Below are 27,070 nucleotides of genomic sequence, written 5' to 3'. Positions count from 1 at the left end.
AGGAGCTAGGGGTCTGGGGGGTGCGGCAGCACTTCCAGGTTTTACGCGGGCTCTGCTTCCGGCCCTGCGCCCAGGGTCCCGGCTGCCAGCCCTGTGCCTCGTGGCTCTGCTCCCGGCCCCACATGCGGGGTCCTCTCCTGGCCCTGAGCCTGTGGCTCCGCCCCCACCCCCAGCTGTGGCCCAGCCTCAACCCCCTTACTCCTGTCCATGTCCCCCCTCCCAGAGCCACGGGTAAGGGGGGGTCAGCGCCCTCACTATAAAAAGTGTCCCAGCGCCACTGTCTGTCCCTGTGCTGGGAAGCAGCACACAAAAGCTATTTGTATACCTTGAACTGTGCTTTCATTTTAGAAACTCGAACCGCTGACTGTCCATTCACTGCCTGAGAGGATGTAAGCATGTCTCCCTCCAGTGGTTGGGCCCAGCAACTATCACAGCTATTTACCTAGTCACAAGGCGTTAAATCCTCTCTGCTGACGTGGCCGGGGCGCATGGTTGGTGCTGGTGCGTCCAGTCCTGATGCACATGGGCAGCGCCTGGCGCCTGTATGTGTACGTGGTCGCGGTTCGTTAGTAAGGAACTTTCTCTACGTGGGTCTGTGTCCTCTGGGCTGGTTTTATTTATTCCTCGTCGCCTTTAACAAATAAAATGCACAGCCTCTTTGCACCTAAAGTGAGAACACAGCCCGTATTTTAAATTCTTCTCCACAAAGAGGGCCTGACCCACACCCCGGTGGCGTCAGGCCCCTGGTGCTTTGCCTGCCTGCTCGAGCGAATGCAGGGTCCAGCCCTCCCTTGCAAAAGAGGAGGAGGGGTGGTGTAGTCTGAGCTGGATCTTAGCAGATGAAACCAACCCATCATTCCCAACCCCACTGAACACAGCAGCTGCAGGCTGGGGCAGTCTGTGCAGCACTATTAATAGATGTTCTATTAAAGCTCGCCCTTGATTTGTGCCAAAAACTGGACTCTCTCAAAGGATGGCCCCGGGTCTGTCTGAATGCTTTTCTGCATCATGCAAAGATACTGCTTGAGACTGTAACTGTCTAAAACAAAAGGCCTTATGTACGATGCGGTTACACCACTGATCTCCGAAAGAGTGGTATTAATAAAGCTCTCCGCTGATGCCTGCCTCCCTCCCGTGGTGGTCCTGGTTAACTGCTGCTACGTTCGGAGGCAGAGTTGTTCTGGGGTCAGAGCGTGGGATGGGGAGGCAGGAGGCCTGGGCTCTAATTCTGGCTCTTCAGCTGACTCGCTGGGGGGGCTGGGCTGCCTGGAATGAGAACGGGCTGGGCTGATTGCCGCTGGAGCAAGATGTCTCAAGCTAACTCTGCCGGGCGGGCGAACCAACTCTCCCCAGTCGTGCTGGTTTCTCAGTCCTTCTGCTCGTCTCCTGTTCCCAACATGGCAGAGCAGAGGAACAGGGAGTGCAGCCAGGCCACCCCGGGGGACAAAATCCGATGTCGCCTACCAGAAACGGGACCTTCCCAGGTCTGTATTTAAGGGCTGAAACTTACAACTTCTAACCCAGCAGTAGATGATTGATTAAGTACGTACATCAAGGTGGGTCAAACAAATTTGGTGACCCCCCTCCCCACACTGTACGATATCTGAAGAAGTGAGGTTCTTAGCCACAAAAGCTTATGCTCCCAATACTTCTGTTAGCCTTAAAGGTGCCACAGGACCCTCTGTTGCCTCCCCACACTGCGTTAGACATTTGGGCCTTCTCTGTTTCCATCCACCCCAAACTCCCCATACCATCCTAGCTGTGGTGGGGTAAACTGCTGTGGACAACTGGAGAACCTAGTGGCATAAAAGAGAGTGAGAGGGGCAGTGATTTTTATTCAGCCTGTTTGGTTTTGTTAATAACCAGGTAACTCAAATGCCCGAGATCCATGGAGGAGAAAAGTTCTCTTTGTTAAAGATTCAGCACCCTGCCCTTTCAGTTAAGGACTCGGAAAGATCTCAGTCCACATCCCAGACCTCCAAAGAGTTCTCCAGCAAAACCAGCATCCTGATATTTCTAATCCTCTCTGCTTTATCTGTAAAATAAGTCTACTACTACTTACCTGCTGCGCTCTGGGGGTGGTAGATGTGAGACTGAATTCATTCAAGCTTGTAAATTGCCATGAGCTCCTCAGATGGGAGGTGTTAAGTGCAGGGTATTAGGAGTGTAGTGAGCTGGGTAGTGTGTGTGTATATCACTATTGCCCTCTACTGCATGGAATCGGAATTGCTCAGCTGTCAGTCGGTGTTGTTAACAGGTTCTTCTTTAGCTTGATTGGTTGGGTGTTGAGCTTTCGGAGCAGGAGGCTGTGAGTTCTAGTCCCCACTTAACTCCCTTTAATGTTCTAACTGTTTGTTCCCACGTCTTTAACTCTGTTGCTACAAAAACAAAAAAAACCCAACAGTGCTGATTTTTGAAAGCTCATTTCCAGGCTTAATTTCCCTCTGAACTGGAAATCATGCCACATACTTATGCTCCTGGGAGAGCAATAAAACAAACACACCCTCCCTTAGCTTGATTGTTTATTTTGAGATCTGTGCTAATTCGATCCCAGTTTGGCTGTGCTGCTGGTGTATATTGTTTATAGCTGATCATCCGAGCTCAGCAGAATAGACGGCGGCCCCCCTCTGCACGGCCCCTCGCCCCACCCCATTAAGCCAGGTCAGACGTGCTTTCCGCTGAGGATGGCTTCAGTGCCGCTTCAGCACTCCGGCTGCAAACCAAGCAAACAGACAAAAGAAGGGTGCTGTGAGTGTGCATGCGTGGGAGGCAAAATACACCGGGAGTCAGTGGGAACGAGTCTGCTGCTATGGGAACCCGCGGCAGCAAGCCCCAGTGTGCCAATCTGAAGCAGTTTTACAAGCCAAGCAGGGCTAGCTTCTGTGCGCCCAGACTCTGGATTTACTCTGCGGTCGCTCTATGGATGTCAGTGATGTTACCCCGATATACACCAGTGTATGTGAGACCAGGATCCGACACAAAACAAACCATACGTATGTGTTGGCCCAGTCTGTGTCTCAAGCCTTCACAACCCCTATTGACTTTGATGGGCATTGTGCTAGGGGACAGATAAGATCAGGATCAACACTTCAGCTAACCATAACTGCTACAGACCATTTAAGAGGTGTTAGTGGAGACAGAACCTAACCATGCCCCATAACTATCATAGAGCTTAAGGCCAGAGGGGATCACCAGATCATCTGTCTGACCTCCTGTCTATCACAGGCTATTAAACACCCCAAGCCCAAACCCAACAGCCAGAATTAGACCAAAGCATTAGAGCCGTCAGGAGCCTATGGTGCGCCACAGGCAGAGAACAAGAGGGACTGAGATACATCAATGCCCCAGGCCCATGAAATGACACAAAATGGATTACAATCCTGGACTGTCCATGGCGATGAATCAGAAGCGGGGGATGTGTTCTGGTGATGCTACAACCTTCAGCCTTTTGATGGCTCAGTTCTAGTTGTGTGAACGGAGCCCATGTTGTGGCAAAAGCTGTTTGGAAAACAGAATCTCCTGCCATGGGGAATTTGCCGTTTGTGCTTGTCCCGATTTTGGGACAAAAAGTTGAACTCTTGAAAGTGTTGTGGAATGAAAAGTGAAAATTGATTTCGAAAAATCGAAATGAAAAACGTGGGGATTTTTGATTGAAATGAAATGTTTTGACATGCCACCGCAAGATGTAAAATGTGTGTTTCAAATCAATGGGAAAATCCCCAAATTTAATCAGAATTCTCCTGTGGGGAGTATTTTCCAGTCCTTTGATAACTCAGATCTACCCATTACCCAGACTCTTCTCCTCTTTCCATCTGCGTTGATGGATGATGGCCCCAGACTTCTTCCTGGTTCCCTTCTCACCCGATACTAACTGGTTTCCTACCGGCCATGTTTTGGTTTGGTTTTTTACAGTATTTTCCACTCTGCCACATCTACATCTTTCTGATTTGTTTTCTGTGTATGTCTAAAGGGCCAGCAGCATCTGATCTCATCCACCCCTGTGTAAATGCAGAGTAATACCTCTGAAGTCTTCAGTGGAGTTACTCCAGATTTATACCAAATCCGAATCTGAGCCCAAAGCTACATCATGAATCTTTTTCCTAAAAGTTGTGTGAGTGATCAATGATCAGGACAAAGTGTGACTCTTCTGTCTCATGTCTCTTAACCTCTGCAAGGAAAGTGGAAAATATACAGTGAGCCATCTCTGACTAAACCGATTGTTAACCTAGTGCTAATAAAACAGGCCCTTGTGGTACCATCGATCTTGAAGCAAAAGACTATAAGATCTTTGGGGCAGGGACTGTCTTTCACTGTTTGTTTGTACAGTGCCTAGCACAATCTGGCCTTGATCTGAGTCCTCGTTGAAATCAGTGAGGAGTCGACTAAAAATTGAAGTCCCCGTATGGCCCAGCTGTACTCCCGTACTTAGCAGTGAATGAGGCTGCCCCTGGGGAGTAAGGGTGGCAGAATCAAACTTTCGGGCATGATCCGGCTCCCATTCAAGTCAATGGAAAGACTTAGGTTGAATGGGAGTTGGATCAGGCCTGAATCGACTGATTGAGAATGGCAAAATAGCCCAGCTACAGCATCAGATGTCACTTGCTAGAAGGCTGAGGCACAAGCCAAACCAGAGAATGGGGGAAAACATGACACACACCTAGGGGGGAGTTGATATGGATCTGGCACTTCTGGGCTTGGTCCATTCCACAAGGTAGATCTTTGGCACACAGCACCTGGAAATAAAAGAACAGGCCTTGCCTATGTAGCCCACTGGTGATTGTGTTTTCTGAGGCCCCCCCGGTGACGGATATGGCAACCCCCTGCAGTAGCTTTGGGGACCATTATGTATTTAACACTGAGAGCAGGAAAACCTCAAAAAGCCATTAGATTGAGCTGGGTCAGCTGTCGACTATCCATGGCCCTTTGTGCCAGTACAGGTGATGTGCATTGTGTGTTCCTGGAATCAGTCTGGGGCAAGTAATGCAAATCCCCATGCTGGCTTTGAAGTGTGATCGCCTGGGGACAAAGAGAGGGCCTGGTTTTACCTATTTGAAGGAGGCTGGGAGACAAAGAAAATCTTTGGGTATTAAGGGGTGGGTTTAAACAGACTCAGGGGCCTTCCTTTGGATTTAGCAAATGGACAGGGTCTCTGGGCCTCTGGGGACTCCCAACCCTTGCTGAAGGGTTGGAAAGACTGTAGTCCCCAAACGGTGGGGCATGCCCCATAGGGGAGCATGGAGGAACATTTGGGGGGGGGGGTGTAGTGGGCCCTGAGCCAGCCCCTATGGGGGCAGAGAGGGAGCACCACCCAGTCTCGCTCCAGCCCCCGCTCTGCTCCCAGTCCAGCTCTGCCCCCATTTCCTCTCCACCCCCAGGTCAGCTCTGCTTCTCTGCTTCTTGCCCCACGTCAGCTCTGCCTCTTGCCCCAGGTCCTTCCCCATCCCCAGTTCTGCCCCAAGCTCTGCCTTCAGCTCAAGCTCCCATGCTGAGCAGTAATGGGGGGAAGAGGGCACAGACAGATTCCATTACTGGTGTGCGGGGGACGACAGGAAAAGTTGGGGAACCACTGGTCTATAGGGCCCCATAAGATTGCTGAGTGACTTCTGGCATGTTCAGTAAGCATGTAGGAACTGATTGTTTTTTCTGTTTTCTCTGGGATGCTTTTATCTGAAGAATAAATGTACTCTGCTGAGAAAGAGCGGGCTGGTAACTTGTAACTGCTGGCATATATGGGTCATAGCTTGGAGAGACAGTACAGCCCAGATGTTGGCCTTTAGGCAGATTGGTTTGCTGGGAGTATCACAGAGTAGGGCAGGGGGCTGTGCAGCCTTAAACCCCACAGTCAGGAGGGGCCCTGCCCAGAGACAGGTGATGGCTGGAGGCCTGAGACCTCACTGGGCCCTCCTGGAGTGGATCACGGAGCGGGGTGGGGGTGGGGGAGAATACCTTGTAATTGTGTAGTTACCCTGAAACTGTGACACTTGCTGGCTGTTGGTCTGCAGAGGGTATGAACCGCTTACAGCCAGCAGCTATGGGAGGCTGGCTCTCTAGCTCAAACAGGCGCACTTCATGCTTTTTTCTTGTGGAGGTATCTGGTTCAATCGCCGGTGTGCCAGCCAAGATGGTGGCTATAACATGTGCGCTCCGAGGCCATTGGGCCAATAGTGCCCCCGGGCACAGGCAGTGAAACACCATTCATCCCTTCCCTCCAGTCTCCGACCGGTGTGTTTCCTCCTCCTCACACAGCAGGGGGCCGCTCCCACACCAGGAGAGGCTGGGCCACGCAGCCCCTTCTTACCTGTATCGCCGCGGGCAACCATAGTGGCCTACGTGTATCTCGTGGGCAAGGCAGAAGCGGCGGCAGTACCCTCTCCGGTTCGCGCAGGTCAAGGTGGTCATGGGAGCGACCTCCTGGGCACCTGGGCAGGGAGAAAGCAGCAGCTGAAAAGAACACGCGGGAGTTGCCCAAAGCCTGTGTCCATGCTGCGCTGCCTGGGAACCCCACGGGATGGGGGTGAATTCATAAGACAACGCGCTGCCCTTCTGTCCTGCTGCTCGGCATGCACGCCAATGGGGGCCTGTCCCTTTGAGTAGACCAGGGCCAGGGCCAGCGCCCCTGCCTCAGAACAGGTGGGCCCATGTGAGCTAGTTAAAGGGGGCAGGGCTACACCCGAGGCTATATAGGTCTGTGAGAGGATAGGAGAGGAGGGATCGGGGCAGGCTGTGCCTGTGGAGAGGGACCACAGATGAGTGGAGCTAAGTCTGGTGGTGGGTCCCTGGAACAAGGGAGTGACGTAGGTCTTTGGTTCCCAGTGAAGAAGGGGGGAAATAGAGGCAGGGTGCCACAGAGCGACCATTGGCCACAAGGAGGCACTCAGGTGGCACCTGCCATATTACAGGACTCTTAAAGTCCAGTGATTGGGATGCACTTAGGGTCTGCTCAGTGGAAAGTCACCCATTGACTGCAGGGGGTTTTGGATCAGCCCCTTACTGGGGACAGCTGGCTTATTGAACAGATTTAACCTCAAGTTTTAAGGCAGAGGGGTGCAGTGGCTAGAGAACTGGGCTGTAATGTGTAGAGCTGGATGAGAAATGGGTTTCTTGTCCCATGACAACTGAAAAAAAATTCTCGGCCTGAATCAGGGCAAAAAGTTGAAATTGCGAAAAATGTTGTGATCTGAAAAAGATTAAACAGTTTGGTTTGGCCATTTTAATTTTTTTTTTTTTTTACTATAGCTCACATTTCAAAAGGAAAAGTCACTCTGCAGCGGAAAACCAGAACTTGTTGTTTTGAAGAGGTCAGAACAAAAGTCTCCGACAATTTCCAAACGTTCTTCCAAATTTTTTTCAAGTCAAAAAATTGTTCGGAACAGACCCTTTTCTGCAAAGCATTTCCATTTCAGCTAATCAGCATTTTCTGATGAATACCCATTACATTGCAAAATTCCCAATCAGTTCCCATTATTTGTGTTATAGTAAAACCTAGCAGGTCCAACCACGTTCAGGGCCCCATGTACCAAGCCTGTACAGAGTAGACACACAGTAAGAGTCCCTGTCTAGATAGCCAAGGCAGACAGAGGGTGGAAGGAAGGAAGTTTTATTATTCTTATTTTACAGCTGGGGCACAGAGGATCTGAGAGCTTAAGTGATTTGCCCAAGGTCACACAGAGGATCTGTGGCAGAGCTAGGAACTAAACCCGGGTCACCTAAATCCCAGTCCAGTGCTGTAACCACCAAATCATCCTACCTTTCCTAGGCCTGGCCTCTGTTTGTCATTCCAGCTCATGCTCACTTGCTGGGTACCCTTGAGCAAGTCATGTCAGTGCTCTGTGCCTCAGTTTCCCCAGCTGCACACTGGAACTAATGAGCCTGACCTCCTTTGTAAAGTGCTTTGAGATCTACTGACAAAATGCACTATAAACCCTCTCAATTGTCAGTCCTGTAACCAAAGGCTCATTGCCTTCCCGTCACTTACACTCACAGCTTCATCCGCACTCTTCTCCTTCAGGAGCTAAATGGTGGCAAGAGATCCTGTCTACACTGTTAAACTGGAGTAACATGACTCCACATAAGAGCATAAGAATGCCCATGCTGGGTCATACCAATGGTCCATCTAGCTCAGTATCCCGTCTCTGACAGTGGCCAGTGCCAGATGCATTAGAGGGAATGAATAGAACAGGGCAATTTTCAGCAAAAGAGGTTGAATCTACCCTTCCATTATAAACAGGCCTGAATTAAAGCAATCCACGTGGGTCTGCCATGGCCCCGTGCCTGCCCCTCCACCATGGCCCCCACCCCAAGCCATGGCCTCACCCCTTCTTGAGACGGTGGCAGAAGACTTCAGGAATAAGACGAATGGGGCAGGTCACACCTCCTGGAGCTACTGTTTCAGGCTACCTGCATACTCAGGCAGGGGCCAGTTACACTGGGCTCACAGTTTCAACCTTTTCTCTGCATCCGCAAGGACATTTTAAAAGGCAGAGATTCTGACTCCAGGAGCTGGGGCCCTGGCTTGGGCCTGTAGCCTCTGGCTCAGATTACAAACCTGATTTTGACATGCACACGATGTCACCAAAACTAGAGCAGTCTGTCTGACATTGAACAGGTTGATCTTACACCAGGGTTTTCTGGACAGTCTGAGGCGAGCAGGACAAGCTATTTCCGAGCCTGGAATGTTCCAAAACCAAGGGTGTGATCTCACAAGCTTATGCTCTAATAAATTTGTTAGTCTGTAAGGTGCCACAAGTACTCCTGTTCTTTTTGAGGATACAGACTAACACGGCTGCTACCCTGAAACAAGCTGGAGAGTTTCCTGACTCTTTTGGGTTCATAAATAGACGGGATAGACAGACAGACTCAAATCCCAGGGAGATGCCGTGAACTCCCTGGGAACAGCATCTCTGGTGCCTTCCCCTCCTCCACAAGCTGCTGTTGCAAACGTGAGCATCAGGAGGTGCAGGATGGAAGGGGGGGTGGGCTAGATCAGTGTCTCTCTGCCTCAGCTGACTCTGGGTCACCCCAGTACAAGCCCAGTGATTAGCACACAATGCCCATGGCCTTCTCTGCTGCTGTTTGCCAGGGGCTGGATGGTGACTTGTCATTTTTTCCCAGCCCCAGGGTGCTGCTATAATCAGAGCACTTGGACGCCCTCCCCTAGGCATTTATAAGCACTGTTTAGGCCAAGAGAGAGGAGAGCACCAGGGACAACTTCAGCGGTGGTGTGTCCCCCCCCCCGCCCCCCGACTTCACTAGTCAATGGGGTGACCCCAGGGATGAATTTGGGCCCATTTGTTTCTAGCGCTGGACCACGTGGAGTGTGTCTCTGTGTGATCCCAATTTAGTTCAGACACTCTGGTCTGGGATTGCTGGTGCTCCCAGGAGATGCTGGTCATAAATGGGCCATATTCTGCTCTCCGTTGTACTGGCGTAAGTTCCGAGTAACTCCCCTGAACTTCAGTGGATTTGCATAGGGGCAGAATTGGACCCAGTGGAACGATCTCCCTGCCTCAAAAGTCTTGAGCAATTTTCCTGCAGCATGCAAAACAAACCAATCCTACTGGTCGTCCTCCAGATTTTTGAGTCTGATCACCCGAGCTGCTTTCACAAAGGCAGGCATCCTCCCCTGGACAATGCTAGCCAAAGACCCAGAGGCTGTAATAGCGTTACAACTCTGAGCAGTCCTTTAGCTTTTTGGGTCCTTCTATGCACACACACTTAGCTCGTGCCCTTAACAACCCAGGAACTTTAGAGACTGTAGCAGTTTGAGTAGGTTAAAGTGATGGGGGACCCATCTCTTTTGAAGGGGTACTTACTGATGGTTCCTGTCAGTGCCAGAAGAAGGAGAAACCCTAGGCCCAGGGCATTTATGATGGAGCTTTTTCAGGATGTTGATTTTCTGTTGATTCTAATCAGCTAGCCTGTATTTATCGGTTCAGTGCCTGGCAGCAGAGGGGTGGAGTTTGGCATGGGAGCACTAGCAAAGGGCTAAGAGCAGCTATGTCATGATCCGGGCCTTGATTTGGGAGGTAGGTTAGACATCACACTTAACATTTGCTAAGCTCCTTCGGTTTAAATATTGGCTGGAAATCCTTTGGAAATCCAAAGCTATGAGACCTACTCTGCTAGGAGGGAAATCAGCAAGAGAAGGGAGAGACCTTGAGCCGCCGTTCATTTGCACCAGTTTTACAGCCGTGGCTTCAGCGGAATTACTCCTGCTTGACCCTGGGGTAAGCACAGGGAGAATCGAGCCCCTGCTATATTAGATCAACCCGTGTTAGACTGCAGGCTTGTTTGACTCATTACGTCTGTCAAGGGCACTGCACATAGGGTTACCATATTTTAAAAAAACAAAAAAAGGACACTCCACGGGGCCCCGGCCCTGCCCCAACTCCGCCCCCAGCCCCGCCCCATCTCTGCCCCTTCCCCACCCCGCCCCCACCCAACTCCGCCCCTTCCCCAAAGTCCCCGCCCCAACTCCGCCCCCTCCCCTGGGGCGCTGGCCCCGGTTCCGGCCGAGCAGCTCCGGCCCACCCCGGCACCAGCCCCGGCGACTCCAGCTCAGCTCGGGCCCCGGGGCACCAGCCCCAGCCAAGCGGCACCGGCCGGCGGCCGAGCACCCCCAACCCCGGTCCCAGCAGCTACGGCCCAGCTCGGGCCCTGGTTCCGGCCGAGCGGCTGCAGCCCGGCCCTGGCCGAGCGGCGCCAGTCCCAGTTGCTCCGGCTCTGGCCACAGTGGCTCCAGCCTGGATCCAAGCCCCACGACTCCTCCCTATTTTCCCAGACATGCCCGGCTTTTTGGAATTTCCTCCCGGATGGGGATTTGAGGACCAAAAAGCCGGACATGTCTGGGAAAATCCGGACGTATGGTAACCCTATTGCACACCCATGGGTGACATACACATATGTATATGACGCCTTCAGTCTGTCCTCAGAACCCAATCCCGCCAGTCTCCTCCCCATTTTCAGTGCTGTTCACTAAACTCCCTCCGATTTGTCAGCATTCGACCGGGCCGGTGGGGCCAGCATATGATCTCAATGACACGGTGTGATGGGTGTGGAGGTACTGCGTAATAATCCAAGAACACTGATGTAATAGTAGAACAGGAGTACTTGTGGCACCTTAGAGACTAACAAATTTATTAGAGCATAAGCTTTCGTGGACTACAGCCCACTTCTTCGGATGCATATAGAATGGAACATATATTGAGGAGATATATATACACACATACAGAGAGCTCTCTGTATGCGTGTATATATATCTCCTCAATATATGTTCCATTCTATATGCATCCGAAGAAGTGGGCTGTAGTCCACGAAAGCTTATGCTCTAATAAATTTGTTAGTCTCTAAGGTGCCACAAGTACTCCTGTTCTTCTTTTTGTGGATACAGACTAACACGGCTGCTACTCTGAAACCTGATGTAATAGTGTTCTGAACACTGTATGGGACTGGGCAGTGAGGGGAAGTTATTGCACATTGGGTTATAAGTCTTTCCTGTATGAATGCATTGCCCTAGCTTGAGCGGGGGCTGTGGGGAGAGCAAACAGGAAAACCACACAATAGTTGTAGATAAGCAACCACCCCGCAAACATCGGGGGGCAATTACGGGACAATGGTCTACTTCCAGGCTAATATGACTCTGCTGTCCTGCTAATGCTGGGAACTAAGATCAAAGGGCTCTAAACAGCTACAAAGCTCCACTCAGGAGAGGAAAGGGTGATTTGCCAGGAGCTTGTCCCCCTAGCTCTGCAGAAGGAGTCTGAAGGAGTTGTCCCTTTCCTGGTCCAGAGAATGGCAAGCCATAGGGAGAGGCAGGCAGGCATATAGACTGGTTTATTGGTTTAAGATCTATTTTCTCTTAAGTGCTTTGGTTCGAAATACTTTGCATTATGGACTCGGCTGTTTGGCTACTGATTTTTGCTCTGTCATTGCTCCTAGAGGGGGCAGAACTGTAGGCACTGAAGCTAATTCAGGGCTGCTGAGGTCATCCCGGTGGATCCCAGGGGCAGTGTCGGCTCTAGACCAAATGGTGCCCCAGGCGATGAGTGCCTTCGGTGCCCCCTCCATTTCTTAAACTTGTGGATACCTTATTTTTTTATTGCATTTGCAGCCTATTTCATGACTTTGATGCATGATTTGCATGCATGATTTATCCCTATCATATACATTTGCATGCTAGGATCTGTAAATCTGCATTTATTCATGCCATATATAAGCAAATCAAATAAAATAATTTCCTCTAAGCTTATAGAAACTTTTAAATTTGAAGAATAACTGAAATGTACTAACATCAAGCAATTGAACTGTGCACCAACATTGGGTGGGCCAGTATTAGTGTTACAGTAGGTGACAACCTTAGAATGTTAACCCCAGACCTTTAGTTCAAGAGGTCCCTTTTCTCGCCTTTTTGCCCTCGCGAACTGAAGCACAGCGTCAGCGAGATCCAAAGACTGGCCAATGGCATTTCCAAGCGATAAAATAGCCAGCGATGGTAGTCTCTCGTTGGCCATTGTCGATCGAAGATATGTTTTAATGAGCCTGAGCTGCGAAAAGCTGCACTCCCCACTCGCGACTGTTACCAGCAGCGTGAGCAGAATCTTCCAAGCTATCCGCACATGGCTGACGACATTCTAGGAGCTTCGAGGAAAATGTAGTTCTCAGAAAGTCTGGAAGGTTCCATGAGTTTCTACAAAGGTCCAGAACATTCTAGGAGGTTATTGAAAAATGAATCCACGTGCGGAATACCTGAAACAGGTTATTTCAAACATTCTCTTTTCCCTTTTGTCTCTGACAACAAAAACAGCACCTCGAGTCTGGCACCTCAGACAGTCACCTGGGTCATCTGCCCTTAAATCCAGCCCTGCCCAGGGGACTGCAGCCAAGGACCTGGTCTAAGATTGGAGAACTGCAAGAGAGGTGATGGCTTGAGACCCCAGGGGGTGCATTCAAACAGACCAGGAGGGGCAGGGGGCAGTTATCTCACTAATAGACACAATGCAACCCTCTACTCTCCTGCCCTGCTGGGCCACTCTACTTCAGCTGAAATCACAACCTATCACTAAATGTTTTAAGGAGTTTCCTGGTCCTGCTTCCAGGCTAGAGGGCTCCGTAGGGAAATGTGCGATCTGGGGTCTTCAGCAGTCTGTCTGCAAGCTAGCCAGCCTGGAGCAAGATAGGGTGAGTGCCCAGTGTTCCCTCTAATTTTTCCCACCCATGTGCAGAATTAATGGTGATATGTGACATCACTGGGCTGGGCTGGGCCGTTCCAGCCACACTTGGGTCCGGGCCGCTCTCCCGCGGCTGGGTTCGGGCTGGGCCATTCCAGCCGCACCTGGATATGCGTTGCCCCGGCCGCGGCAGGGCCAGGCTGCAGCAGAGTTGGGGCTGGTGGAGGGGCGCCCCGGCCGCAGCAGGTTGGGGGCTGGGCTAGGCTGGGGAGGGGGAAGGGGCACCCCTCCCCCAGCCGGTACCTGGCCGCAGCAGGTCCCCAGGCAGGTTCCCTGAGTGCCTGCGTGGCACTAAATAGGCTGTTGCATGGCTATGCATCTTACAGGGAACTTAGGTGAGCGGTGTCTCTCCATTGTTTGGGGAGCAGCCTGCTTTGTCTCTCTCTGGTTTTGGTTCTTGTGTGCTAGGGTTCTGGATTCTAAGTAGTGTTATACTCCTAACATCTCAGTATGTATGCTGTGAACATAATACCCTGGGCTACTCCCACAGCGGGTGCCTAGAAAGATCTAGCAGCAATGAAGAACCGAGCAAGCCATTAAGCCCTTGCCATTTTGCCTTTGTCAGTGAAATAGTGTGAGATGATAGGAAGCAGTGTGATAACATTGGTTACTTGCAAAGACACTTGTAAAGAGTATAGTGGCGATCCCTGTCTATGAACCGTGAGTACCAAGGCCGTGCCTACCGCAGGTGTATCAGTCATGTCTAAAGGGGTAAATCATGAAAACTCAATTTATCCCTGGCTATGGAAGCCTGGAAAATCAGAGTATTTCTCTCTCCACCAGAGTATCCCATTAATCCAGATTCTATACCTTGAAGTCGTTCACTCACTGCAACCAGCCATTTACAGTGATGGGGTTGGCGCCACATGCCAGAGGAGTGTGTCATTCCCTGGACAAGGCATAGCACAGGGTGCAGGCTGTGTTGCTGGCAGAGGCGAGATGGGCTTGTGGTGAAGGCATGGGACGGTCAGGAGGATTATGTTCTACTCCTGACTCTGCCACAATCTCCATGCGTGGCCTCGGGCAAGTCACGCAAATTGTCCGTGTCTGTTTCCTCCATTCATCTAGTACGTCACAGGGCTGCTGGGAGGGGGCATCATCTGTTCATGCTTGTGAAGTGCTTTGTGATGCTCGGGGGAAGGTGCTGTCATATGCTGTGTGGTTTAGGATGGCTCCTATGGCACAGTAAACAGTCATTATCTCCCCTATGAAGAGACCCGCCCCCTCGACTCTCAGGCTCACCTCCCAACTCAGCAATCTTAATTTTAGATGCTATTAACCACCTAGGGCTGTGCCACTCTGTGGCCAGCAAGTCTGTTTTATTACAGCAGATTGCTAAATGTGCTGGTTGTTCAAGCACGTGCCCATGTGGTACTGACGTGGCTGCTGCTCCCTGCTCCTGGATCTCAGTACAATGGCAACAACTCACACTGTGTGGTTTGGTACAGGTCTGTCTCATCTTACGCCGGGGTTACGTTCCGCAGTCAGCGCCTAAAGCAAAAATCGCGTATAGTCAAAATTACATTGAGTGTAATGGCGGGCGGAATCGCCCGCACTACAGAAACAGTATTTAAATTGTTATTTTTCTCTTTTTTTCTTGTTTTTTTTTTGTTTTTGTTTTTGCCAACCGCGTAAAGCTGAAATCGCGCATGTTAAATGCGCCTAAGATGCGGCAGACCTGTATTTCCTTTTATTTAGTTACCTGCTGGCACGAAGAGGCCATAGAGCCGGTGAAAGAGACCACCGGGGCATATCCCTGGTGTAAGAAGTGCCCTAGATGGTGTAGCACCGCTGAACCAGCTCTATGCTCGCTGCCCACTCGCTGCCCCCAGCAGAGGGGTACGTCAGGGCCAGGGGACGGTGTGTTCCTGGGGTGCCATTGTGCTCTGGCTATTCTTGCAGGCTGTTGAAGCCGAACATAAATTAGATCAGCCCCGAGGCTGCTGTAAGTTACGCCAGGGGCTGGATCTCGAATGCAGGGAGAAGCAAAAGGGGACTTTGAGCCACCTTGGCCTCACCCCCCTGTCCCTGAGATCAGCTGGAAAGGAGAATCTAGCCCACGGCATATGGTGTCAGTCCTTCCTGCAAATCCCCATGGTGCGCTAGTTTGTTCTGTTTGAATGCAGCCCAGCCCAGGGCATTAGGCAGAGCTCTTTGTCACTGTGCGCCTAGAGTTTGTCCAGCCAGATATGGAAATGGTGAGAACATCAGCACCCCTCCAGTCTTGTGACTGCCACCGTGCCCAGTCATGAGAGCATCTGTTGTGTATTTAACCCTTCAGCTGCTGCCCTGGACAAGTGAACACTGCTGTACAATGTCTATGAATGCAGAAGGGCCAAAGACAATCTTGGCTTTAAATGTGACCTCTTAAGCAGGGGAGAAAATGGGTCTGGGCCCTTCTTTATGATGGATAAAGAGAGCCTGGGAGGAGTCTATTTTCTTTATAAAGTTTTCTTTCTGCTTGTTTTTTCACATTAAAAATTGTTTACCCTGTTTTCCCTGGAAGACTTTCTGGATGACTGGAGAACTCACTCCGATAGTATTATGACCTCAGAGACATCCAGCAAGTGAAAGCTGATTAGTGAGACGGGAAGTGAAGTTTTGTTCAGACTGATTTAAACGCTGTTAATTTCTTTTTATCGAGCCTTTGAACTAATGACATCTCTGCATTTTTTTCAAATGCAGGACTTAAGAAACACTTCCAGTTTTTTATCTATTTAACTCAAATGCTTGAGAAACATGTGGGAGAAGAGATGTCACTGTTAAAGATTCTATACCCTATCTTTCCAGTTAGGGGCCAAGAAAGCTCATAAACCACATCAGCAATATTACTAACCCCATGTATTCAAAAATTCCAAGATCAACATCATAATCACAAGATCTTAAAAATAATAGAAGATCTTTTTATTTGCCTCTGGATTTGGAGCCTTTCGGGGGGGGGGGGGGGGTCACATTTTTCAAGCTTTTCCCCTGCAGCCACATGGGCTAGAAAATTACCTTTTTTAATGAAAGATATTTTCACCTAAAAATCTGACTCCAGGAGTTGTGATTTTAGGAAAAACACCAAATATCCCTAGAGCTGGTAACAGTGGGTGAGATCTCCTGGAAAACCAGTTTGATAGTCTTTATATTTTTGAAGTAACAGAACCAATGAACAGGGAAAAATTAGGCCTTTTCTGTGAATCATAAAAAAGCCCAAAAATAAAGGAGGCACAAGCCCGCCATTACATATTCCTTTGCAGGTTACCTTTAACTGTGAAATGAGGCCCAACCGGCCAGGGGGCTGTATTGGGAAATCTTCACTCCTTTCTGTGTGTTATGTAACATAGCCAGTAGGAATCTGTAAAGGCATTGCTAATACTGAATTTTAATAGATGGACCAAATGTATGCAAACTTTCCTATTAAAGGGAATTGACAAGTTTCTACAGTTCATGGCGATGGCTCCCAAAGCTCCCAAAGTCTGTTAGAATGGCCATGCTGGGTCAGACCAATGGTCTGTCTAGCCCAGTATCCTGTCTTCCGACTGTGGTCAGATGCTTCAGAGGGAATGAACAGTTGTATTCATTTAGATGGAATATATGGGCCAAAGGTGTCAATGTAACCTGGGCACTGTCCAACATTAAACAGTGTTAAATAAGGTTCAGGATTGGGTATACAGAGATCTCAGCCATGGCAAACACACCATTAAACATCCTTTTAATCTGATATTAATGATACAGCAGAAAGGACAAACAGTCCCCTTTCCCTTTAGCTGGAGAGTTTTTAGAAGACAACCCCCCTTGTTTGACTGTCTCTTAGATGGTACCAAAGCTGATACTTTTGGTGAAAAGAAACAGAGGGTCCTGTGGCACCTTTGAGACTAACAGAAGTACTGGGAGCATAAGCTTTCGTGGGTAAGAACCTCACTTCTTCAGATGCGTCTCAAAGGTGCCACAGGACCCTCTGTTGCTTTTTACAGATTCAGACTAACACGGCTACCCTTCTGATACTTGGTGAAAAGAGAAGTTAGTGGCAATGAGCTGGAGCTGTTCTTGGTGTTGCTGTTAAAGTTGGATCCTGTTTCATCTCAGGTGGTGTTTGGGATTCAGCTAAACTGCAGCTTGTCGGGGTGGTGATGTCATCTGGATCTCCCTCTCTGGCCCAGTCTGGTCAGGACATCTCTTGGGATTAGGACAAAGAAGGTCCGGGGTCCCAGGAGAGGGCGGGATGGGGGCTATCATGGTGAAGCTCGTTCCAGTAGCCTCCATCTGTTCTTCCCTCTTTTCCCCAAAGTCTTCCTTTAAGGACCCCAAAAGGATGGGATGGGTGGAACAGCCCAGCTTCTCATTATTTTATCCATCAATTATACCTACTATGTGACACACCAATTTTCATTCTTTCATTTCTGGTTCTACGTCATCTCAGTGGTTTGAGCACTAGCCTGCTAAATCCCGGGTTGTGAGTTCGATCCTTGAGGGGGCCACTTAGGGATCTGGGGCAAAATCAGTACTTGGTCGTGCTAGTGAAGGGAGGGGGCTGGACTCGATGACCTTTCAAGGTCCCTTCCAGTTCTAGGAGATAGGATATCTCCATCTTTTTTTTCCAAGCAGGAGTTGAACACAGGCCTTGAGTTATATCAGGGGCCTTTTCGTTTGGACTAATTCCGTTTATTGGTCTCATTTTTGTATCTGTTCCCATCAACATTTGTTAGTGTAGGTTAATGTGACAACTTGTGAACTTTCCCGTACGTTTTATGGTTGAGCTCACAACCAGTGTCAATTTGTCGGCCCACTTATCACAACATGGCTAGATCCTCAAACGTATTTAGGTGCCTAATTCCCATTAAAATCAATGGCAGTAGTGAGGTGCCTAAATACCTTTGAGGAGCCAGGTCACTAGAGTCTAGAGCTATGTGGCGATCCCCACACCTGCATCCTGCCCCACTATCAATGTTACCAAACAGTGCAATTCCCCTTGCAGCTGTGGTGGTGGTTTGCTCATTGTCCACTAGATGGGCGCATTGGTCTTCTTGTGAGTTAACGCAGAGCCCCGGGTGCACTGAAACCCAGTGAAGCATAGAGCACGGCCTCTCTAGGGCCAAACCCTGAGGAATGTGTTGCACCTGCAACTTCCACGCTAAGTGATGGGCCGGATCCTGACATGTGCGGAGCGCCCGCCCAGCTCCCACTGCAATAGGGGTGCTCTGCACTTTGCAGGAGATTTGGCCCCATAGCCCGCTTCATGTATGATCAGAGCTTAAATTCAGTCAGAGCTGCCCAGAGCAGAGCTCTGGTAAATATTTTCAACCCGCCCTGGAGATTTGATAGCATATTGGCTGGGGGGGGCTAGGAGGATCCAGGAAATACTCTGTGAAAATTTAAGCCCTGCAGCTGGGCCAGAGCAAGCAGACTGCTGCAGAGATCATTCCACGGGCACCGGTCACGGGGAAGGGAAGGCTCTGTGCTTGGAGCTGCAGATCTGGCCCCTCCTCCCCTGGGTGTGGATCTACTCAGTCAGCTGGCATTCGCTCAGCCCCTGGCAGGGAAGCAAGAGGACTGGAGTCATAATAACCTATAGCTTTTATACAGCACTTTTCATCAGCAGATCGGCTAGCACTTTATTCCTATTTTACAGCTGGGGAAACTGAGGCACAGAGAGGCGAAATGGCTTGCCTAAGGTCACCCAGCAGCAGAACTGGGAATGGAACCTAGGGCTCCAGAGTTCCAGTCCAGTGCTCTGTCCACTAGGCCATACTGCTTCCCTGGTCACCCTTCAGCATCAGCCTATTAAAGAGTGGTCTGGAGGAGCTCTGGCTAGGCTGTCTCTGTCGGATGGTTTGTGGCCATAATGAGGACCTTGAAGGTGTTAAACTAGATGGAGGAAGGAGGAGATGGGGGAGGATCCTCACAGCTCCATAAAGGACATGGAGAAAATGCTCCAATGGGAAAAGCATGATGTCATCCAGAATGCTTTATCTTGCTGCTATGGTATGTCTACTTGCAACATCTTATTCAGCCACTAAATGTCTCTGCAGGCTGTATACAGAGTTCCAGATAGGAGATTTGTCCCTCAGCTGAAATCAACATAGCTCCAACGAGACGCAAAAGAGCTGGCCCTGAGTATGGCCAGGGCCGGCTCAGGCTTTTTTTGCTGCCCCAAGCAGCAAAGGGGGGGGGGGGAGCTGTGATTGGTGGCATGGCAGTGGCAGCTCAACCGCGCCGCTTCATTCCTCGGCGGCAATTCAGCGGCAGGTCCTTCCCTCTGAGAGGGACTGAGGGCCCTGCTGCCGAAGTGCCGCTGAAGACCCAAACGTGCCCCCCCTTCCCATTCACCACCCCAAGCACCTGCTTCGTTTGCTGGTGCCTGGAGCCAGCCCTGAGCATGGCCATGGTAAACAAAGCAGACAAAGCTAGAACTCAAGCTGTGTGGAAGCCTATTTATTCATGTCTGTAATTTGTGTTGTTTCCCTTAATAAACACCTGCTGTTTAAGACCAGTGACTCTCTATATCTTGGCAGTTACAGTGGCAGCATCCTACATACCCAATAGGAAAAATATTCAGTGATAAATTATGGACAGAGAAATAACCAGTTCTTCCCATCTCCTGCCTTCAGTTCACTAGCTTATCCAGGTGGCAACTAGAGCACTCAGAGAGCAATCATTGGGATTGAATTAATAGATCTACTGTCAACCACAAACTGTAACTTTTCATCCATGGTGCACAATTAAAATGAATCACTGGAGGGAATAAAATGTATGTGGTGCCTAAACCAAAAATTGAAAATAGTCTTAGATGGGCTAAGACAAACTGCTTATTACAAGGTTATTAATGCGATTCCTCTTTATTATTAATGAATTATTATAATGTATTATTATTATTAGCTTAGGAGCTCCAGGAATGGACCAGGACTGCTTTGTGCTAAGTGCTGTACAAAAACACACCAAAAAGACAGTATATGTCCAGTCCAGCCACCGGGAAGACATTAATAAAACACGTAGAACTCCAGGAGCAGAACAGCAGCAAAGCCCCATGGATTTTGTAGTTCCATGGCAGTGGAATCCAGCCCTTTCCACAGAATTGGATTCTGTAATCAAAACTTCCATTTAAAAATAAAATCACCATTCTAGCCTTAAGATAACCACATAAATGGGAACTGAGTGTAGATTGGTTCACTGTGGTTTGCTGGAGTCTGCATGCAGCCTGAAACTCACTCAAAGAGGTGTGATCTACGCCCATTCATCTCACTAGGTTATTCACTCTGGAACCTAATGATGACAATTACACATACTATTTCACAGCTGGTTGTTCTGACAGAAACATCCAGCGAATGCACTTATCCTGTGCAGTCAGAAATGACAGAAGGCAGAGCTGGAAAAGACCAGCTAGATCAGCAAGTCCATCCCTCTGCTAGTGCAGGATTGTTCCCTGTAATTCAGGGGTTCTCAAACTTTTCTTGCTGGGTCCCCCTTTGAAAATATTTCAGGCTGTGACAACCCCCCCAAAAGTGGTAGCAAATGACTGTACCTACTCATAGGATAATTAAAAGAAGCAGGTAATCATTATCCCTGCGAAGGCGCTGAAGCCTTTCTAAAAGTGTAAAGCAACAGCTTTCAGGAATAAAAACGTGGCCATTTAAGAAATACATTTTCTGGGAAAAAAAGACAACAGGATACAGTTTGAGGAGCTGGTAGCCTTTTCCAGTGATTGTGGCAATAATCATGACATCGTCCAATGGGTGGTAATAATCATAACATTGTCCACGGATTGTGGCTTTATACACAACTATATACAAACCAGGATCTGGACACTTAATGCGAGGGGTGCTGCTGTTTTGAAGCACACCATTTTTTCAATCGTGGCTCCAGGGAACTGAAACAGACCCTTAAATCATCCCCCACGTTCGCTTTCCGGCTGCCCAGCTCTGAAGGCAGCGCTGCTGTCAGCAGCAGCACAGAAGTAAGGGTGGCCTGGTCTGGACCTATGGTATTGCCATCCTTACTTCTGCGCTGCTGCTGGTGGCAGCACTGCCTTCAGAGCTGGGTGCCTGGCCAGAAGCTGCTGCTCTCGCGCCCCCCCTTGTGAGCCCCTTTTGGGTCAGGAGCCCCAGTTTTAGAAATGCTGCGTGTAGTTAATACTCCACTGATTTGCTTTGTCCTGTTTGAAATGTCCCAAGCAATGGTGATCGTACCACTTCCTTAGGGAGGCTATTCTGCAGCCTGAGAGAGCTCACTGTCCAGATGTTTTAACTGATTTTTCCAGCCTATGGCTTTAATTCCTTAATTTCAAGCCTGGGCATGAACTGAGCCACCTGGGAAGGGGGAAAGTGTGCAGCAGGGAAGAGGGAGGAGGGGAGAAGCAGGTGAAGCAGCCACAAAGGGAAAGAGAAATGAGGCATCTCGCCAGAGTGGGACTAAGCAGCCAGAAACCGGAAGCGCTACTTCTCAATGGTGTTGCAAATGGTAGTGGATCACGGGGGCCGTTTCACCGACATCAACGTGGGATGGTCGGGAAAGGTACGTGACACGCGTATCTTTAGGAACTCCGGTCTCTTCAGAAAGCTGCAAGAAGGAACTTTCTTCCCAGACTGGAAAATGACCGTTGGTGATGTTGAAATGCCGGTAGTTATCCTTGGAGACCCAGCCTACCCCTTGCTCCCGTAGCTCATGAAGCCGTACACTGGCAGCGTGGACAGCAGTAAGGAGCAGTTCAACCATAGGCTGAGCAAGTGCAGAATGGTGGTAGAATGTGCCTCTGGACGTCTAAAGGGGCGCTGGTGCAGTTTACTCACTAGGTTAGACCTCAGTGAAAGCAATATCCCCATTGTTGTTGCTGCTTGCTGTGTTCTACATAATATCTGTGAAAGTAAGGGGGGAAAGTTTTCGGTGGGGTGGGAGGTTGAGGCAGATCGCCTGGCTGCCAATTATGAGCAGCCAGACACCAGGGCAATAAGAAGAGCACATTGAGGCGCACTGCGTCTCCGAGAGGCTTTGAAAACCCGTTTCATGAATGACCCAACAGTGATGTGACAGTTCTGTGTGTTGTTCCTTACCAGCCTGCCCCCTTCTTCGCATGTACCGCCCTGTAAACTAAACCCCCACCAATCACAGTGTGCACAGTGAATAAAGAGCCTCTTGTCCTCAATTCATGCATTTTTATTTTGCTAACAAACACTGACCAGAGACAGCAATGAAGAGTAATGATAACCAGGGTCTAAGGGCCTGATAACACAGCGAGGGAGGGGCCAGGACACATCACTTATTACAATTGTACTATCTAGCAATCAAAACTGTGGGAATGAGCTTTCTGCTCCATGAACCATCCCCTGGAGTTGAGATCAAGGGATAACGGAGCTTGCACCCCCAGCCGGTCCTGGAGGCGTGAGCCCTGGCTGGAGGGACCCTGGGCTGAGGCGCGGCCCAGGAGCCCCACTGCTTACCCCGACCCTGCCACCGCCGGACCGGCTGGAGGCGAGGGGGGAGTGGGTGGAGTCAGCACTGGTGGGGGGAGCCCAGCACTCGGGCAGCAGGGGGTGCGGGTGGGGTGGGGGGGAGAGCCCAGGGGTGGGGTGGGGGCGGCGGCCAAAAGTTTTTTCGCTTGGGGCGGCAAAAAACCTTGAGCCGGCCCTGCTTCCCTTGTCCGCTTTTTTCGCCTTCTAATCTGGGACCGCCTTTGTGCTGGAGTGGAGGAAGCACCCACCAGAGACAAGGTTGTAGCTGCAAGGAAAAACATACATGGTTGAAAACAAAAGATTAACTGTTGCAATGAATGAAACAATTCACAGCAGGAAATACATTCCCCCAGGTACCTGGCCAAATTTTGTCTTCTAAAACAGGCCTGCACAACATGCGGCCCACGTGGGCTCACTGTGCGGCCCGCGCTGGGGGGGGGGGGGGGGAGGAGGAGAGACTAGGCAAGCGGCGGGTGAGGGGGGGGCAGTGGCAGGAGGGCAAGTGAGCCGGCAGCAGGGGAGGGGGGCTGAGGAAGCAAGCGGGCAGGCAGTGGCGGGGGGGCAGGTAAGCCAGCAGCTGGCCCCAGCACACCTCCGCTCCGCCTCCTCCCCTGAATGCTCCGCCCCGGTTCTCCCCCTCCCCCTGGCTTCCCGTGAATCAGCTGTTCACGTGGGAAGCCTGGGAGGGCAGAGAAGCGGTGCGGCGGCTTCGCGCTCAGGCCCAGGGAGGAGGAGGCAGAGGCGGAGCGGAGGTGAGCTGGGGCAGGGGTGCGCGAGGAGGGCCGCCTGCTCCGCAGCAGGTAACCTGGGGGGGTGGGGGTGGGGGTGGGGCGCACAGGGGAACCACTTCCCGCTCCAGCTCACTCCGCTCTGCTTCTGCGGGCCTGAGCGCAAAGCTGCCGCACCGCTTCTCTGCCCTCCCAGGCGAACAGCTGATTTGCGGGAAGCAGGGGGGCTGCGAGCTCGGCCTGACCCGGTGTTCCAGGTGCTGCACGGTGGCGGTGTGGCCTGGCTCCAGCTGAGCGGCACGGCTGTAGCGCCGCCAGCCACCTCCAGGCACAGCGGTAAGGGGGCAGGGAGCGGGGGGGGGGTTGAATGGGAGCAAGGGTTCCGGGGGGGGGGGCGTCAGGAAGAAGGGAGGGTTTGGATGGGGTGGCAGGGGAGCAGTCAGGGGCAGAGGTTCCAGGGGCAATCAGGGGACAGGGAGAAGGGGTGGTTGGATGGGGTGGCAGGGGGCAGTCAGGGGACAGGGAAGGGGGGTGGATGGGGCAGGGGTCCTGGAGTGGCATCAAGGAACTCAGGAGGTTGGATGGGGCAGAAGTCCCAGGGGGTGGGGGCGGACCACAACCCCCTTGTGGGGTGAGGAGGGAACGGGTTGTTAAGATTTTGGCAGCTCATCACTGGCCGGGGGGGTGGGGAACTGAGGAAGCGAGTAGGTGGGCAGTGGTGAGGGGTGAGTATGCAAGCCGGGGGGGTGGGGGAGCTGAGAAGGCGAGCTGGGGGACAGGTGAGCCGGCGGAGTTGGGGTCTGAGGAGGCGAGCGGGTGGAGGGGCAGGTGAGCTGGTGGCGGGGGGCTGAGGAGACAAGCAGGCAGGCAGTGGGGGGGGCAGGTGAGCCACGGGGGGTGGGGGACTGGGGGAGGCGGGCGGGGTGGGAGGCTGAGGAGGCGAGCGAGCGGGCAGTGGCAGGGGGTGAGTAGGCGAGCCAGGGGAGGGGAGCTGAGGAGATGGGAGGGGGGCTGAAGAGACAAGCTACAAGTCGGTGGCTGAACTGTTCTACTGATCTGGTCTGGCTCCCATCCCCTCTCCAAGGGTTGCAGCTGTCTGGAGGTGCTGCCTTCCACGCCTTCCTCATTCACACCTCATTCATTCAACAGGGCAATTGATTACAAATTGGGGGGGGGGGGGGGAATCTTATTCTACTTCTAGCAAAAAGACATTTTTCTTTTACCTTAATTATACTACCTTAGGGGCTCACTATAACCAGTGGTGTAGCCAGCTTCTAAGAGGAGTGGGAGCAAACATAAAAGAGGCAACCCCCCTTGGCTCCTCCTCCTGCCACTCCACGCCCCCCCCCCCCCCCGGTTCCTCCTCCGGCAGCACCGCCCCTCCCGCCCATGGCCCCCCCTCGCTCCTCCAGCCGCGGCTGCTGGACACCATGCTGCGCCCCCCCGCTCCTCCGACTGCGCCCCCCTGCTCCTCCAGCCGTGCCCGCCGCCCCCCCCCCTCACGGCTGCCGGCCGCGCTGCGGGCCATCAGCCTGCGCCCCCCCCTCGCTCCTCCGGCTGCACCCCCCCTGCTCCTCCAGCCGTGCCCACTCCCCCCCCCCATGGCTGGCAGCCATGCTGCAGGCCGCATGCCGTGCCCCCCTGCTCCTCCGGCCGCTTTTGGAAAGGCGGGGGAAGCGGCTGCTTCCCCTGCACCCCGCTAGCTACGCTACTGACTACAACACATTACCAAGGTTCAATACCACTGTTTCCGTGGGGCGGGCAGCGCTTCATGGAGAGGGTTGTTTCGGGGGGGGGGCTGAGCGGTGCTGAGGGGGGTGGTTTTTGCAGGGCAGGCGGTGCTGGGGGGTTGTGTTTCGGGGGACTGGGCGGCGCTGGGGGGGGTGTTTCGGGGGACTGGGCGGTGCTGGGGGGTTGTGTTTCGGGGGACTGGGCGGCACTGGGGGGGGGTGTTTCGGTGGCACGGGGGAGGGTCAGCGGGTCCAGGGGTTTCGGCCCTCAGCTGTTTTCTTTGGAGTAATACGGCCCTCACCGCTTTATGAGTTGTGCAGGCCTGGTCTAAAAGAAGTGCCTGCCAGTAAGGTACAACACACGGCCGAGCGCTGGGCAGCAGATTTCGGTTTGCAGGCAGGCCGGGTTAGCACACAAGAAAGGGTAGGCGGTGTGAGGGCATGCCCGGGGACATTTTTTGGTGTGGAAACTCCTGGCACATAAACAGGCTTTTCCGGGGAGCACCCTTTGCATGGCTGGACTGGCCACCACTCTATCCCACCAATTAAACATTAACCACAATTGCATTTAACCCCTGTAGAGTTATTACAAGTGTGTACTCACCAGAGGTGCCTTCCCCACTATCACAGTCCCGCACCAGTGGGTCCTGGGAGGCGATTGGCTCCAGAGTTAGGGAAAGGTCCTGGTTTTCAGGGAGAATGGATCGTCCACTTGACTGCTGTGCATTCTCCTCCTCTTCCTCATCAACAAAGTCCTCCTCATCAACAATGTCCACAATATAAGAATTGCTGCCCGAGATGCTATCCACGACGAATATTGGGAAACTGAGGGATTCCCTGCTTAGAATCGCATGCAGCTGCTCATAGAAGCGGCATATCTGTGGCTCAGCACCAGAGCGACTATTCGCCATCCTTGTCTTCTGGTACGCTTGCATGAGCGCCCTTATTTTCACCCGGCACTGCTGTGCGTCCCTGGTGTAGCCTTTTTCCCCCATGCGCTGTGCGATTTTGGCAAAGACATCTGCCTGGGCAGGCTCTTCTCCCCACATGGCAATCAGATCCAGTGTCTCCTGTAGGCTAAAGGCTGGAGCACGTTTGCGTACCTGAGCAGGCATGGTCAGCTGTGGTGGTGAGCTCTCCACGCTGATCAAACAGGAAATGAAATTCAAAAGTTCCCCGGGGCTTTTCCTGTGTACCTGGCTGAAGTGCAGTGGAGTTGAAAGTGCTGTCCAGAGCGGTCACATTGGAGAATTCTGGGACACCTCCCGGAGGCCAAAACGTCCAATTACACTGTGCTGTGTCTACACTACCCATAATTCGACCGAGGAAGTCGACTCTAGCACTACTCCTCCCCTCCAGGTGGAGTACAGGCGTCGATTTTAAGAGCCCTTTAGGTCGGCGGAAAGGGCTCGGTAGTGTAGACACACACATTATAAATTCGACCTAATGCATCTAAGGAGGAAGTGTAGACCAGGCCTGGTCTGTGCTGCCAGGCAGAAGCGAGCAGGGATCAGGTGAGCTCCTTGCCCGGAGCCGCCCATCACTCGCTACTTGTATGTTCATTGCTCTCTCCGGGGAATTGTGACCCCGCCCGTGTCTCTAACACGCTGCTTCGGGGGAAGCTGCATGAAGCCCCCAGGGGGTGGGAGGATAAATCCCTCCCCCGGGAAAGTTGCCTCCTGCCCCATTAGCTAGAAGTTGGCTCGAGTCATGGGGCCAAAGTAACTCCTGAAAAGCGCCAGTGATTTGATCCCGCCTAAGCTCCCCCTTTGTCAGTTACAGCTGCCAGCTGCTGGCCCAGAGCCGCCCCGGAGCCCGCGGGAAGTTTCCTCTCCGCTTCGCATCTGGCTCTTCTCCTCCCGCGGTGCCTTTCCCTGCCATTGGCCAAGGCGGAGCGCCCGGCGTCGGGCTGGGGCCGGGGGGCGAACGCGCCGCTGGCCGGGCGCTGGAAGGGGAAG

The 27,070-nt window shown here is 51.8% G+C and overlaps 2 long non-coding RNA genes across 2 annotated transcripts; both read right to left on the bottom strand.

Annotated features, from left to right (window-relative positions):
* Positions 1-2,387: 2,387 nt before the first annotated feature.
* LOC135983590 (uncharacterized) lies at positions 2,388-10,309 on the bottom strand. The gene is made up of 4 exons (XR_010601292.1): positions 9,813-10,309; positions 6,299-6,419; positions 4,658-4,733; positions 2,388-2,713 (listed from the first exon to the last, which is right to left on the bottom strand). It is a non-coding gene; the product is annotated as an uncharacterized LOC135983590 (long non-coding RNA).
* A 12,033-nt stretch (positions 10,310-22,342) lies between these two features.
* Positions 22,343-26,467, bottom strand: LOC135980958 (uncharacterized). Its single transcript, XR_010597919.1, has 2 exons — positions 25,717-26,467; positions 22,343-22,919 (listed from the first exon to the last, which is right to left on the bottom strand). It is a non-coding gene; the product is annotated as an uncharacterized LOC135980958 (long non-coding RNA).
* Positions 26,468-27,070: the final 603 nt, after the last annotated feature.

The sequence above is a fragment of the Chrysemys picta genome, chromosome 1 (genome assembly GCF_011386835.1).
Source record: "Chrysemys picta bellii isolate R12L10 chromosome 1, ASM1138683v2, whole genome shotgun sequence".
In the NCBI taxonomy this organism is placed as follows: Eukaryota; Metazoa; Chordata; order Testudines; family Emydidae; genus Chrysemys; species Chrysemys picta.
This window is presented reverse-complemented; position numbering and strand designations above follow the sequence as displayed.